This window comes from Meriones unguiculatus, chromosome 17 (assembly GCF_030254825.1).
Source record: "Meriones unguiculatus strain TT.TT164.6M chromosome 17, Bangor_MerUng_6.1, whole genome shotgun sequence".
Taxonomy (NCBI): Eukaryota; Metazoa; Chordata; class Mammalia; order Rodentia; family Muridae; genus Meriones; species Meriones unguiculatus.
In genome coordinates this window covers 82,555,759-82,572,232 of record NC_083364.1, presented here as the reverse complement: position 1 = coordinate 82,572,232, position 16,474 = coordinate 82,555,759, and positions in this window count along the sequence as shown.

Below are 16,474 nucleotides of genomic sequence, written 5' to 3'. Positions count from 1 at the left end.
ATACTATTTTCAATTGTTACAGAAAGTATTTGTATTTTCAACAACTAATTTAGTTACATAAAGAATTAGAAATTATGAATTTAATTCAAGTATTTTGATGTTCTTAAGATATAACTGGAAAAGAAATCTGAAATTTTTCTATTAAATCATTATTTTAGATCATCTTTAAAAATAACCATGGGAAATAGCTATAGTGTAATTTATTTCATATTTCTAAGTAAGTGTATTCATTGCTTAATCTTCACATTATTTTCTAACAGCTATAACTACTGTCTTCAGGAACCATGTTCCCTGGTAACTAGTCCACTGTGAATGAGTGGCAACAGGGGTGAGTGGACAGATAGACTGATTAAACATTAACTTAGAATAACACCTTCTGTACTCCAGCAATAAAATATTTAGTCAGTATGAACTCACCGACTGCCGTAGAAACAATAGCTCATTCAGCATAAAAATAAAACGATGTCAGTGTGCTCCAAAAATCTTTCTAAGTATATTCTAGAAATGTATGTATTTTGTTTTGAAAACAATGGCAAGAGCATTATAAACACTTTGTAAATTATAGTGGTGTGCAGAAATATCAGAACACAAACATTACATTTTGCAACCAATGGCATGTTAACATTTGGCACATGATATGGTTATGAAAATGTCATGTCTTTGTTCAATTCAGTTTAATAGTCTCAAATGATTGAGGGTACATAGAAATTAATAATGGGTTTGACCACAGTAAAAATAAAAATCTCTATTGATGAAATAGATAAAAGGGATGAGTTGTGACTGACAATACAACAGTTACAAATTCTGTAGTATTAGGTCTAACTGTAACCCCCTAAAAGAAAGTTGCAGCATTTTTGTTGGACCTTCATCTTCCCATTGAGTTGTGGATAAAGAGGTACAACTTCTCAGTGACAAACATTCTCTGCCCTGGGCAGACATTTTCACCAGTGGCCTTTACTGAATACATAAAGTAGACATTCTAGGTTCTGATCAACAATACCTGATGACAGGATCTGCAGTTGAAAAAAGCAATATATATCAGGTGGAATTGTAAGTATCAGAGTTACTATGTGTGTATAAAATTCTCATTTATTAAAAATTGTTTACTTGAATAAGTCATGAGTTCTTTGGTGTGTACATTTGGCATTAAAACCTGAAGGTGACCAGTTTTAAGTATACACTTTTTGGACAGAGTTTGAACAATGTACAGCTTTGAGACTAGGTATCCCCATCTTCTCTGTCAAAAGTAGAGTACTAACAAATTAAATTTGTAATGGTTTAAAAATATAATCAGAATGCAATCATTTCATTCTTCATGCAATGGCCATATTCACATTTGGCACTTATTATTGTCATGAAAAGGTTATCCCAGCAGCAAAAATGAGCCATGGAAATCTTGTAACATGACTTTTGAAAAGCAGGAGAAATATACATTAGTTATACTAGGTAATTGTGTGTACATCTTCAATTCCCTAGCAACTGCTTCATGTATTTTTCTTTGATTTCTTAAGAATATTTCTGTATTCCATGTTAAATTGTGATCCCCTGGGACATGACACCTTTGATGTATTGTGTTTTAAAATAATGAAATATAACAAGTCAAGGGTGATTACACTCCAGAAAGCAAACACAGCAGAGGCAGAAATAACAATGTGGCACAAAGCTCCAGAGGGCTTATTTCTTAGTGCTTGAAAGAGGAGAAACTAGTCTGTTACACTGCTACAGGAAAGGAGAGAAGACTAATAATGCCATTATTCCAGGTTCCATTTCTGCATACCAGTTATCTCTGTCTGCACAATAACAGTCCCAGAGAAAAAAGAATACCACCATAAAAGGAAACACCAAACTATGTCTTTACTGACATACTTTTCCTGGGTTATACAATCACAATCTGAGAACAAAAATCTAATCCAAGCTATACAGCTGAGACTTAGGGTATATATTTACTATAACAACATGCATTTGTCTATGACAGTACATAAAAATACACTTAGTTCCATTCCTTTACAGCTAATATATGTTTGGATATACATAAGAAAAGAACCAGTGTACTTCCCTGTATAGAAATGAATGCTCCAGTGGAGATGGAAAAATTAACCTGTGCAGCACAAAAAAAAAAAAAAAAAAAAAAAAAAAAAAAAAAAAAAAAAAACAAAAAACAAACCAAACCAAACCAAACAAAACAAAAAGAAAAAGAAAAGCAAAAGCAAAAGCAAAAGCAAAAGCAATGCTGTTATTCTTGATGGATCATATTGAGAAAGAGAATTTCAGGGTAAGTTTGTACAATATGGCTTTAGATCTAGCTTGGATTATGTTGTAGTTGAAAGAATTTTAAAAGAAATTGCACATCAACCAGAATTGAAGTCAATTCCTGAAAACTTGTTTAGACTAGAAAATGACATGAATCAGATAACAGGCCTTTTTTCCCTACTCATCCTAACAAACTTCTTTTGCTTTGTCTTCATATTCAGGAAACAAGGCGGCATATATTTTGAAGCTTTTATGTGCTTATTTCAAATAATTAAATAAAAAAACCAGACACTAAATAAATGGCTAAAGAGGTAAGAGTGTTTGATATGTGAACACGAGGTCTGACTTGAGATGTATACCCCAGATGAAAATCCAGGCATGACCCCATGCACAGCTGTAACCTCAGCTTGCTGCAAATGGGTGACATGAAGGTCCCTCGTCTTTACTGATCAGCAGGTTATTCAACATGGCCAGATCCAGATTAATTGAGAGACTGGTAACTGGAATCTAGATGTTAGCTTAATTCCATGGACTAGACAAAAATAAATAGATAGATAGATAGATAGATAGATAGATAGATAGATAGATAGATAGATAAGAAACGAAAAACAATAAACTGAAATGTTGGAACAATGAAAAGGAAAGTGAACAAAAAGATTTACTGAGACATGCTGACATCTCCCCTCAGGATAGGAACTTAGAGGGGAAACCAAGAGCTGGAGAGGCTGGTTGTACTTTAGACATTTTATAGGATCCTTGGGTCCTCTAATTTTTCTTATTTTACTAGTTTGTTTGTTTGTTTGCTTATGGTTTCTTCCAGATTCTTGCTTCTCCCTGACCTTTTGCTCCCTATTAGCCTTCTCATGTGTGAGGAAGAAGTACTTTTAGGAAATGCCTCTTCACTTTCCCTGCAGTGTGTGTGTGTGTGTGTGTGTGTGTGTGTGTGTGTGTGTGTATTACTGTGTGCATGTCTGTGTACATGTCTGTGTGTGCATCTGTTCACGCCTGAATGTGTATCTCCATGTGTATCTCTGTATGTATGATATGTGTATATTTTTCTTTCCTTCCGACCTATTCCAAGAGAGGCAATATAGTGCCATGCACAGATACATAAAAACATATCCTAATACAGTAAAGCTAGTGGCTGGAGATGACCCAAGCATACAGTTGTGTAGAGCATCAGAATTTGATTTCCAGCATCTTATTGGGGCAGCAGCTTACAACTCCATTTCCAGGGGAGTCTGTAGCCCTTAAGCTCTGCTGACACTGGTGCTCACATCTACATGCTCACACATAGGTCCAAATAAACATACATAATCAAATGAAAAGAAATCTTAAGAAAACAAAAGCAATGAGAATGCTACTTTCTTAAAAATTAATTTTGACAGATGCAGAAAATACCCTTCACCAGAGGATGCTGACCACTAATAAAAATATTTCTCAAATGGTGCCTGGGAAGCAGATGGCTTCAGAGACCTTTTGTTCATTCTTTACTTTCATTTTTCCTGCATAACATGCACTTAAAATTTCTTTGTTTTATATTTCTGATTATTTGCTTATGAGCTGCTTCAAAAAGTCAAGTAAAATATAAAGAGGAGAATTATTACACAGCTGACAGACTGGATACATTTATTTTTAAGGTTTGCTGCATTTCAAAACATTGCCTCTGGAGACTGTCAGTTCAATGCACTGCAGGAAGCTGAAGAAAACATTTCTTATATTCTTTCCTTGGTCACCACATGTAGAAAGGGCTTTTTTTTTTTTTTTTTTTTTTTTTTTTTTTTTTTTTTTTTTTTTTTAGAAAACGGTATAAAGAATAAAAGCATAAAAGCATCAGGACCAGTTTTACCTAATAAACTTGTTAATGATAGAAGGGGAAGGAAAGAGGATAAACACAGCCTGTGACTCTACCATCTAATGGAAAATAATATACAGAGTGATGAGACCAAGTTTATTATTGATACTTATAAAGAGGGGATAAAATAGGTGAAATTTGACAGTCATGTAAATTTTGGTTAATATTTTTATCAAACTAAAGAAGGAGAAGAAAGAGCATATGAAAATTGTGGGTGGGCCAGGAGGAGTTAGAAGGCTAGAAATGGGAACTCGATCAGATCCAACCATGTTATATAAATGGTGAGCATTCAATAAAACATTTGACAACACACATTTAAAATGCAATAATTTAGAAAAAAAATGAGGTTAGGACGTCTGTTCCTCTGCGTTTTCCCTGAGATACAATGAAATCTAAGGCCTGAAAGTCCTTTGGCCATGCCTTCTCAGCATGATAGACCACATCCTCAGACTATAAATAAATCCGGAATCATAACCGGAGATTTCCCTGCTTTCACACTACTCAGCAACTACCACTGTAGGTAAGAGTTGGGGAAGGAAACAATTGTACCCAAAGCAATAAATGACCTTCACATTTTATAAATTTATTTATTATTATTTATTAAAATCCATTTACTTTGTGTCCTGGCTGTAGCCCCCCTTCTCTCCTCCCAATTCTTCCCACCCTCCCTCTTGTTTCCCCATGCCCCTCTCCTAGTCCACCTACAGAGGAAGACCTCCTCCCCTTCTATCTGACCGTAGCCCATCAGGTCTCATCAGGGCTGGCTGCATCATTATCTTTTGTGGTTTGGCAAGGCTGCACCCTGCCCTCCAGGAAAAGTCAATTATAAAGAACAGGCCACTGAGTTCATGTCAGAGACAGCCCCTGATCCTCTTGGTAGGGAACCCGCCTGGAAACTGAGCAGCCCATGGGCTTCCTCTGAGCAGGGGTCTAGGTCCTCTCCATGTGTAGTCCCTGGATGGAGTATCAGTCTCTGCTCCTCTTCCTTCCCCTTGTTCCCCAGCCCAGGTTTTATTTATTTATTTTTATTTTTTGCTCTGTTGGTCTAAATGAGCTTCTTAATGAAGCAGGTTTTCTCTGCTTTCAATATTTGCTATGGCAATATCGGAAATTATCTCAGAATCCATGTGAAAGGATACAAGAACTGTAGCCTAAAAATGTTACATTTGAGGCAGTCCCTATCCTCTTATATACTCCAGACTACAGAGAGATACTATAGAGTGAATGCTGTTGTCCTGAATCCTTTCCAAGAAATCTCACCAAGCAGAGACTAAATCAAATCCTTTGTGAAGAAACTAAAAGTCTGACCACTACTTTTCTTTTCTTTTTCTTTCATTTTCTATTATTTTCATCATTATTTACAATTTATTCATTTTGTATCCCAGCTACAACCCCCTCCCCAGCTCCTCCAGGTCACAACCTCCCTTCCTCTCCCTCCCTTATCCCTCTTCACTAGTCAACTGATAGGGGAAGTCATCCTCCCATACTCTCTGACCCTAACCTGCCAAGTTCCATCAGGACAGCCTGGAGCCTCTTCCTCCATGGGCTGGCTAGCTTGCCCCACCAGGGAGAAGAGATCAAGGAGCAAGCAATGAGTTCAAGTCAGAGACTGTCTTCTCCTTTTACTAGAGAACCCACATGGAGTCTGAGCTGTCTAAGGGCTACATCTGGGCTGGGAGTCTAGGTCTCTCTATGTATAGTCTTTGGTTGATGCATCAGTCTCTGCAGTCTCTCTGGGGCCTGCTTTTTTGGCTGTGTTTGTCTCTTTGTGTGGTTCCTGACCCCTCATGGTCCTTTTATATCCCTTCTTCTGTAAGACTCCCTGTTCTCTGTCCAAAGTTTGGCTGTGAGTTTCTGCATTTGCTATGATTCCCTGCTGGTTGGAATCTTTTAGAGGACATCTGTGGTAGGCTCCAGTCCTATTTCCTTTCTTCTGCTCCTGGTGTCTAACCACTTCTAAACAAATTTATTAACTACGATCATATTTTCTTTTCCAAGGATAATTTTTCTTTCACGATCCATTGTCTCTTTCAAAATTGTCTGGCCAGAAATATTTTCTCTCCTAGGAGAAGGAGTACACACCATTTGAATACATTACTTATACACATACAGAGCATCTGTGTATTACAAAGCTTTGATATACTCTTCTGCTGTAAAGAAGACACAGTTTGTGTAAACTTCCTTTCCTTCTGTCACTTCTTTTTCACAGGTTCAGTTATTAAATATTCAGCTATAAAATATCCCACAGAATCTGGTACCCCACCTCCAGTGAGTAGCATATAGTGGGAGTCACTATGTGTGCAACATTCTTGTATAAAATTCCCTCCCAAAGTTTTCTATTCCTTAGGTGCCCTTAGTTTTAAGTAACATGAACACTATAGTGGCATATTTTAGGGTGACACTTCTTGAATTATTCAATATGTCAAAATTAAAATCACTTCAGTTTTTTTCATAATCTACTCTGCCTCTTACTCTAAAAACAATTAACCTGTCATAAAAAAGGAAATTGTTTCTTTCCTATATTTGTGAATAATGTCTTCCTGTTTCCAACCTCAAACGTAATAATATAAAATTTATGACTTTATGCCAAGTGCATGAAAGTTCCTTTTGTCTGTCTCCAATATTTTAGATTATTCAAGCCTTGGAAGTCTGGGCTAGCCTGGGATATGTAATGAGATTTCTGTTTTAAAAACAGAAATTATACAACTTGCTCTATGACACAAACAAATATGCTTCTAAAGATTTATTTTATTTTTGTCTTTGTGTGTGTGAGTGCACGTGTCCCCTAAAGCTGGAGTTATAGGTGGCTGTGAGTCTCCCCACATGGTGACTGGCAACCTAATTCTGGTCCTCTACTAGAACAGCAAACAGCCTTTTTGCTTTTGTTGTTAGTCAACTGTAGAAAAATCATTTTATTTACTACTGTAAGTAAAGTAGTGCAGAGTAGTTTGCATGCAGTATTGCATTATTGATTTATTTACTACTGTTGCAGCATACAGTACACAGACACTCTGTTCTTTCTTCCTTGCCCTCTTACACACACACACACACACACCCCTTTATACAGACACAGGCAGGCATAAGGAGTGGTCATGAATCTATGAATTAATAGCTTGTTTTTCCTTCATATTCCATTGCTGTTGCCAGTCTATCCTAACAGTGATTCATGGGGAAGAAGACTACATTTATATACAAAAGACTTTCTAGATGTTGTTGCATGGATTGTGATGGAAACATAAATGATATCCAATAATGTCATCAAATGATTTCAAGCACTACAACTCTAGAAAAACATTGGATTTTAAACCAATGTACAAAGCTATTGCCTTCCCTGTTTATGCTGTTTTGTTTGGCAAACACTCTTGATTGCCAAACCATCCCTCCAGCCCAACACAAATAATAATATTAGTAATATTTCCGAGATGTGTTTGTGAACATTTGGTGCTTTTGGTTTTTTAGTTTTTTTGTTTGTTTGTTTGTTTTTTAATTTGCTGAACCACAACTGTTATCATTGTCTTCAGCTATAAAGCATAGTGTTAAATCTGGATGTGTGCTTGAGAATATTACATAATATTTTTTTAAAAAATAGAAAAAGAAAAGGAGAAAAATCTCAACTTGCCTTTTGCCTTACCCATAGCAGTGCAGATCCATATAAAACATTAAATAGAAGCCAAGAAACATGAACTAGGATATTTAGCTGTGATGTGCTGTTACTTAAAATTGGAGACATCTTTCTCTTGTTGGCATTGGTTTGGGCTATTTTCACTTCTGACATATTGGGTTTTTTAATAGAGAATGGAAGTATAAAGGGCATTGTTTGGAAATATATCACACATCAAAGAAACTTTTATAGACCTATTGAAATTATGTCTGTTATATTTTTAAGATACCTTTCTTTTAAAAGTAACGTTTTTGTTCTTAGTGTATTTTTGCTAGTTCTTCTTTCGGGCAGCATCATGGAGAGGAGGTCAGGTCAAGACTAAAGATAAGCTGCAGAAGAAGCGAAGAAGCTAAGATCTGAAGTGAAGAGGTTGTGTTCTCAAAGGGAAACGCAACATTTCACACTTTACAAGGTAGAATCATTCATTTGAGGAAATCCTTTGTGTGCATCAAAAGCCAGACAGCAAGTCAAGTACAATTAAGAAAGCCCACTTTTAAAGAACTATTGGAGCTCCCAGGATGGCTGTAGAAACCAAATGAACTGTAGCAGTCGTTCGAAAATCTTCAGGGAGGGTAGGTGCATTTTTCTGTGAAATATGAATTAAAAGGCTTAGACTGTGAAGGAGTACAGTTTTATCAACACCAAAGAAGGGTTCTGTGTACCAGAATGCAGGTTAATAATGATAACACAGAAAAAAGTATAAGGTTCATTTCCTGCACTGTAACCTTTTTCTCTCTAATTTATCATAGTTTGTGATGTGTCATGTTTACACGTATGGTTGACATCTATCAGTGAGGAGCATACACCGTATGTCAGCTTTTCAAGCATGTACACAACAAAATTTGTAGCTGAGGTTGGAGTTTAACCCCAAGGGAATTGATTTGATATAGTAACATAATGAATTAGTAGCATTAAGAGGGAGTGACAGAGTATGTAATTTTAGACACTATCATAATTAAAAATTTATTACTGTAAATTTTCCATGACCCAACCTGTTCCCCCCCCCCAGGGAAAGTCACCTGCCATATTGAAAAGCCACACTCAAGCATCCTATAACCAGAGTTGTCTTGCAATGCAAACAATCCTGCTGCTAACAGCACCAACTGCTGGCTATTAGAGCCAGCCCTACTCAGTCCTTATCATGGCGGCACCTATAAAAATGTCTTGATTACACAATCAAGAAGTCTGTCAGTCTTCAAATCTGGGTTTCAGGAGCTGATGATAACTGTATTTTGTAAATGACTGTATTTGAAGTCAGTTGTAGCAAGATAGTTAATATAGGCAATGTTCGAAGATATTTGAGGGGAAAAACTGTATGGACATTTAATAAAAATTAAAACTATCAGTGGGACATTTAAAATGACTTAAATTGATGTAGAAAAATGGAAGGTAAGTAAATTATACAGTTTAGAATTATGGGGTTTCACAAAAATAGAACTTGCAACTTATTAGAAACATTAGATATTAACACTACGAAAAACACTTAACATGCTTTAGTAAATGCTTTTATATATAAATATATAAAATGTTCATATATAATACATATAATATATATAATGTATAACGCTCATATATACATATATACTGTATATAATGCTCTTATATATGCATATATAATATATATAATGCTCCTATATATACATATGCATAAATATATATACATACATATATGTATATATATTTATACACACAGTAGAAAGTACAAGAAGGTGCATTTCCTGCACTGTCACCTTTTTCTCTATTATTTATTATAGTTTGTGATGTGTCACGTATATAGACATGGTTGACATCTATCAGTGATTCCACATGCAGATTCAGCCTTGCAGAGTACCCCAAACTACTGTACACTGTCAATGTACTAGGTCATATTACCCACCACATTAAAGATTCGTCATTCATGAGAACATTGCCATTCCAATGCCACTTTTATACAGTGTTGACAAACCTCCAAGATAAATGGTTTTCTCTGGCTCTCTGTACTTGTCCCTGTGTCTCTGTTTCTCACTCTTCCTTCACACAAATGCTTATGTATATCAGGTAAGTGATGTTTGTTTCATATATTTCAAGTCTTCTAATTTTCCAGTTGAACTGAGTAAAGAAGAACACAGTTCTTTAGGGAATTTCTTTTCTTAGGCTCATTTATCCTGCAAGGAGAAAGGAAACATTAAGAGACAACATGTGTTCCTAAGCAAAAAGTGAAAAAAAACAAAAAAAAAACAAAAAAACCCCACAAATTTGTATAATGGGATAGCTGAGAAGAGATGCTGTTAAGGAGTTATGTCAATCATTTTCATTTATGTTAAAATTATCTATGAGAAATTATTTATAAGGAGGAAAATTTTGTCTCAGGCTTCAGTAAGTACAGATCTGATAACTTTACGTTAAAAATAATTTTAATAAGAAAAACAGTGAAATATTTCAATTTGGAATGAAATAGTTTATATAACTTTAGAATATTACCTCAATACCTGCCTGTCCAAATTTAATATACAGGTATATAGAAAATCAGTAATTTGGCATTACAACTTTTCTCGTTTTCTATACAAACTCTTCAGGCCTGAATGGAAGCTGTGCAATGCAGAGGCAAAGGAAATAAAAACAAAAATTAAATATCATTCTGTGTAGCAGTCCTCATCATTCCACTGGACCTCCTACCACTGAAATCTGACTTCTTCTTCACCAAGAATTTAATAATTGCCAGTTATTTTTAGACTGGGTTCATTAAATTTGGAAAGTTTACCTAAATCTATGAATATTAATTAACATTTTACATGATAACATGTTTCCTTTTGTTTTTATATAAACAGACATATGTGATTTGAGAAGAGAGGGAAAAGTGAAAATGGAACAAAATGTTATATTTGAACAAAAATAGAACAATTAGACATACAAGATATTCATTAACTGAAGAAAAGTCAGAAATCCTAAGGAAGTTGAACATAAAAAGGACTATACTGAGGAGATGTAGAGAAATATCCAAGGTCACCAAATATTACCAGAAGCATAAAATATAGTAAGCTTAAACTGTGAGGAAAATAAAACTGTAAAGTATATAGTCAGATTCTTTGAACGGGGACATTTATTGTTAACTCCAATATGACTGTTAACAAGCTTAACTTCTTTTGCAACCAATTATGTATATTGCTAGCAGGAAAATCACAGTTCTCTGTGGGTGTTGAAAAGCAGAGTTTTATGACAATGTGAATGTAGTAACCAATTATGGACATGACAAAAATATCCTGAGGTTATAAAAACACAGTGTTTATATGTTTTGCTATTGTAAATGACCAGATAACATTTTGATATAAAAAAGATTAAATTATCTATTCTTTAATTCTTTATAGCAATTGTCACCTACAACTACAGTAAGAGGGTGGTTTAATACCACTAACAAAATGAGTTTCCCTAATATAATGAATCATCTTCATATGTATGCATATTAATTCATAAAATTATTCACCTTATACAAAAACTAAATCTATTAGATACTAGCCATGTAATACCAAAATGCATTTGAGTGAGATAGTTCATAATCAAGAAAATAATTTAAGGAAACTGTGGAATTCATTGTTTTCAAAAACAGAAGTTATCTGCTAATGTCATTATTATATAATGTTCCATTTAATCACATCTCAAAAAATCTCCCTCTATACCTATATGGCATGAATCCAAAATCTAAATGATCTTGAGGAAAAAATTAGTAGGGAAGAAGTTCCTGAAAGATGTGTGCAAGCTGCCAAAGAGATACAAAAATAGAGCCTTAAAAAGGTAATAGAGCACAGTGATAATTACAGTTTGTTAATACCTGTCGTTTTCGCTCTCACAGTCAAATAGTATTAACTCTGATACTTCAAAGTATTAAGTGAGAGTTAAATTATCCAAAATTAAACTCATGAAATAGGAACTCATTGAGAGTGCAGGTCACTTCCTAATGGTGAGTTTAATGAAGACACTATGGTCAGTCTTAAAGCTTGGTCTCAATTCCTAGCTCAGGCAGGACCAATGACAGTTCATGAATTTTGATGCATAATGTTATTGACACTGCAAGTACTCAGTCTCAGTCCTCAAACACACCATGGTGGGGAGTGTTCTGTACCAAACCTGTCCATGTGGAATGGGTAGTTTAGAGAAACCTGCCTGGATTCCCATATCTGAAGGGCCCTGTTGACTCTATTCACTGATTCTTGGTGCACTCAGTATGTTACTCAGTATGTCCTTTCTAAACTCCCAAGGACAAAAGGGCTTTTCTCTTCTTTATGGATGTATTTTTTGCTCATTTATTCATTCATTCACTTTACTTTCTAATCTTAGCCCCCTCCCTTCTCTCCTGGTCCCACCGTCCTTCCCTCTTCCCTGGGTCTTCCTCCCCCTCAGAATATGAGAGCTCCCACCACCACTTACCCAACCCGGCACATCAAGACATATCAGGACTGTATCGGGACGGAGCACTTCCTCTACCACATTGGCCTGGCAAGGCAACCCTGTCAGATGGAAGTGATCAAAAAGTATGCAAAGAATCCTTGAAAGAGACAGTCCCTGCTCCCCTTACTACACTACCCATATGAAGACTAAGCTGCCCATCAGCTACATCTTTGTAAAGAGCCTAGGTCCAATCCACAAATGGTCCTTGGTTGTTGTTTCAGTCTCTGCAAATACCTCTGGGCCAAGTTTTGTTGACTAGGTTTGTCTTTTTTGTGGAGATCGTATTCATTCCTAGTCCTTCTATCGTTTCCCCCAACTCTTCCACAAGGCTCCCAATGTTCACCCAATGTTTGGCTGTTTTGATTCACTGTTGGGTGGGGTTTCTCAGAGGACAGCTATGCTAGGCTCCCATCTGCAAGCATACCAGTGTTGATAATAGTGTCTTCTATGGTGTGATCAGGCATTGGTTGGGCATTCCCTCAATCTCTGCTCTATTTTTTTTCTCTGCACATTTTGTAGGCAGGATAAATTTTGGGGCAAAGTTGTTGTGGGTGGGTTGGTTGTTTCTCCCTTCTACTAGGAGTTCTGTCTGGTTTGAGGGGATCTTCTTCAGTCTCCATGGTCATCACTCATGGGGGTCTCCACTGGTCACCCACATGGCCTACACTTTTGTAGGTCTCCAGTCTATCAGAGATGCCCCAGGCCACAGTGTCTAGTCTCTCTGCAAGTCCTCTGTCTACCTGCCTTCTCTCACATCAGATCTGCACCCTCATTTCCCTCAGTACCCCTCTCCTACCCTGTCCCCTCTCTTTGAGAACTTTCTCTGTCTATTCTTTTTTGCTTTCTCAGTGAGGTTCATGCATCTTCCCTTGGGCCATCCTAGTTACTCAGCTACTTTGGGTCTCTGAATGGTAGTATGGTTAGCAATGTAGTATAGTATAACCCCTTGTTTCACTTTATGTCACTTCTGGTATGCTGATATCTCTTCAGAAATCTACTGATTGCCTCTTTTTTAATTAATTTATTTATTTTTATTAATTATAGTTTGTTCATTTTATATCCCAGCTGTAGCCCTCTCCCTCAACCCCTCCCAATCTCATCTTCCCTCCCTCATCTCCTCCTATCCCCCTCTCCAAATCCACCTCCAAGGTCCTCCTCCCCTTCCATCTGTCCCTAATCTATAAGGTCTCATCAAGACTGATGGCATTGTCCTCCTCTGCAGCCCAGCAAGGCTGCTCCAACCTTACAGAGAGGCAGCCAGCCACTGAGTCCATGTCAGGGACCATCCCTTGCCCCCATCATTAGGGAACCAATTTGGAGACCAATCTGTCATGGGCCACATCGGTGCAGGGGTTCAAGGTTATCTCCATGCATGGTCTCCAGTTGAACATCAGACTCAGTCTCCTGTGTCCAGATCCTTCGGTTTTGCTGCTCTCCTTGTGGAGCTCCTGTCCCACCCAGGTTCTTAATCTCCCTCTTCTTTCACAAGACTCCTTGCCCTATGCCCAAAATTTGACATTTGCTTTGATACTGTGCTGGGTAGAGTCCTTCAGAGGACCCCTGTGGCAGGCTGCTGTCCTGTTCCCTGACCTCTCCCTCTTCTGATGTCCATCTCATCCCATTTGCCTTTCTGAGTGAGGATTGATGATTTTACCCAGGGTCCTCCTCCTTTCTTAGCTTCTTTAGGTACACAGATTTTAGTGCACGTATCCTATTTTATATGTCTAATATCCATATATAAGTGAGTATATATCATGTGTGTCTTTCTACTTCTATGACACCTTACTCAGGATGATCTTTTCTAGATCACACAGTTTACCTGAAAATTTCATGATTTCCTTGTTTTTTATTTTTATTAAATTATTTTTATATTAGTTACACTTTATTTACTTTGTATTCCAGCTGTAGCTCCCTCCTTCATTCCATCCCAGTCCCACTCTCCCTCCTTCAACTCCTCCCTGCCTCTCTCTGAATACTCCTCCCCTTCCATCTGATCCTAGTTTATCAGGTCTCTTCAGGACTGGCTGCAATGTCCTCCTCTGTTGCTAGCAAGGCTGCTCCTTCCTCAAGGGTGGGGGGAGGTCAAAGAGCCAGTCATTGAGTTCATGTCAAAGACAGTCTCTCTTCCCCTAACTAGGGAACTCACTTGGATACTGAGCTGCCATGGGTTATATCTGAGCAGGGGTTCTAGGTTATATCCATGCACAGTCCTTGGTTGGAGAAAGAGTCTAAGAAAAGACCCTTGTGCCCTGACATATTTGGTCCTTGTGTAGCTCCTGTCCTCTCCAGGACATACAACTCTCCCTTCTTTCATATAAGGGCCCCTGAAATACTCTAATCTAGCAGTGTATCAAAGCAGATGTTGAGATTCATAACCAAACCTTGGGCAGAGTGATTTCCTTGTTTTTAATTGCTGAGAAGTTTTCCATTGTGTTTATGTACCAAAATTTCTGTATCCATTCCTCAACTGAGGGACATCTGGGTTGTTTCCAGCTTCTGGCTATTACAAATAAAGCTTCTACAAACATGGTTGAGCAAATGTCCTTGTTGTATACTTCAGCATCTTTTGGATATATGCCTAGGAGTGCTATAGCTGGATCTTGAGGTAGCACTAGTCCTAATTGTTTGAGAAAGCACTAGATTGATTTCCAAAGTGGTTGTACAAATTTACATTCCCACCAGCAGTGGAGGAGGGTTCCCCTTTCTCCACATCCTCTCCATCATGTGGTGTCACTTGAGTTTTTTATCTCCAGCATGTGTTGTCACTTGAGTTTTTAACCGTTGCCATTCTGATGGGTGTTAGGTGAAATCTCAGGGTTGTTTTGATTTGCATCTTTCTGAGGGCTAATGAGGTTGAGCATTTCTTTAAGTGTTTCTCTGTCATTCAATGTTCCCCTATTGAGAATTCTTTGTTTAGCTCATTACCCCATTTTTAAAACTGGATTACTTTATTTTTTTTTCCTGTTTAACTTCTTTAATTCTTTATATATTCTGGATATCAGCCCTCTGTCAGATGTAGGGTTGGTGAAGATCCTTTTCCAGTCTGTAGGCTCTCATTTTGTTCTGATGACACTGTCCTTTGCTCTACCGAAGCTTTTCAGTTTCATGAGCTCCCATTTATTGATTGTTGATCTTAGAGCCTGTGCTGTGTTGTCTCAGGTGGTAGAAGGAAAAGGAATGGATGCATTGCACTGAATTTTCTTTTGTGTAGAGTTTATCTACAAACATGCTCTACTAAGCCCGATGAAGTGCTTGGGTAGTCTCCCTCTTTTGGCCTTAGAAGACCAAAATATTAACACAAAGTTAAGCTAGAAACACCTACATAAATGTCTCAAATTCCTCTTAGTAAAAATCTTCCTCCAGAGATTTCAAAATTCTCAAAACATATTTAGGCAAATCCTTCTTTAATCTATCATCATAAATTTGGCTCATAATTCACCTGTTTGGGCTATGGTTAAAATCAAATAGTATGAACTTTAGCATTTTTCCATCTATCTGTCTATCTTTTTACCCATAGATAAATACTCTTTGCTTAAAATATAAATACTAGCTTCATTTCAACTGGCAGTCTTTTTGTTTGTAATACAAAGGGAGCAAGAAAAATCATTAGTGTGAATATTTCAAATATAAATGCCCTATTTAGCATTTTGTTCCCTTAGGCAAGTCTGTTTTATAAATACATGATAAATGAGTAAAAAAGGGCAAAATCTTGTTGGTTATGAATTAAAAGTTCAGTGACGTGAGAGAAGTAGTTCTTTGTCATTTTTATCAAGCTGTGCATTTTTAATATGGTTGCTCAGCATTGAAAGTTAAATGGACTTTAAAAATCTATACTTTGTTTCATAATGAGTATATGCTATTTCTGACAAATCAGAAGGGATACTCAATCTATAAATTATTAAGTTAGCCCAGGATTTTAATTTAAAAATGCGAGCAAATCTTTAAACTCTGTATTAAAATAATTAGACCTCTTATTTAACAATGTCTCAATTGAAAAGTTAAATAGTATGATTTATCATTGGAGAATCACTGTATTGCACTGAAAATGGATGTAAGTGACACTATTAAAATAATGTCACTGTAAAAGAGCTATAAATGATCTGAGTCTAAGTACTTTCAAATATTTCAAATTAAGATAGACTAAATCTTCACTTTACCATATTTCTCAATTAGTATTGATATTTTGTGAATCATTTGCATTGGGATACATTGCTCTCTGCGACACTGAATACTTCAACAACAAAGGTAACTATACTTGCAACACTTGAATTTTATATATATATATA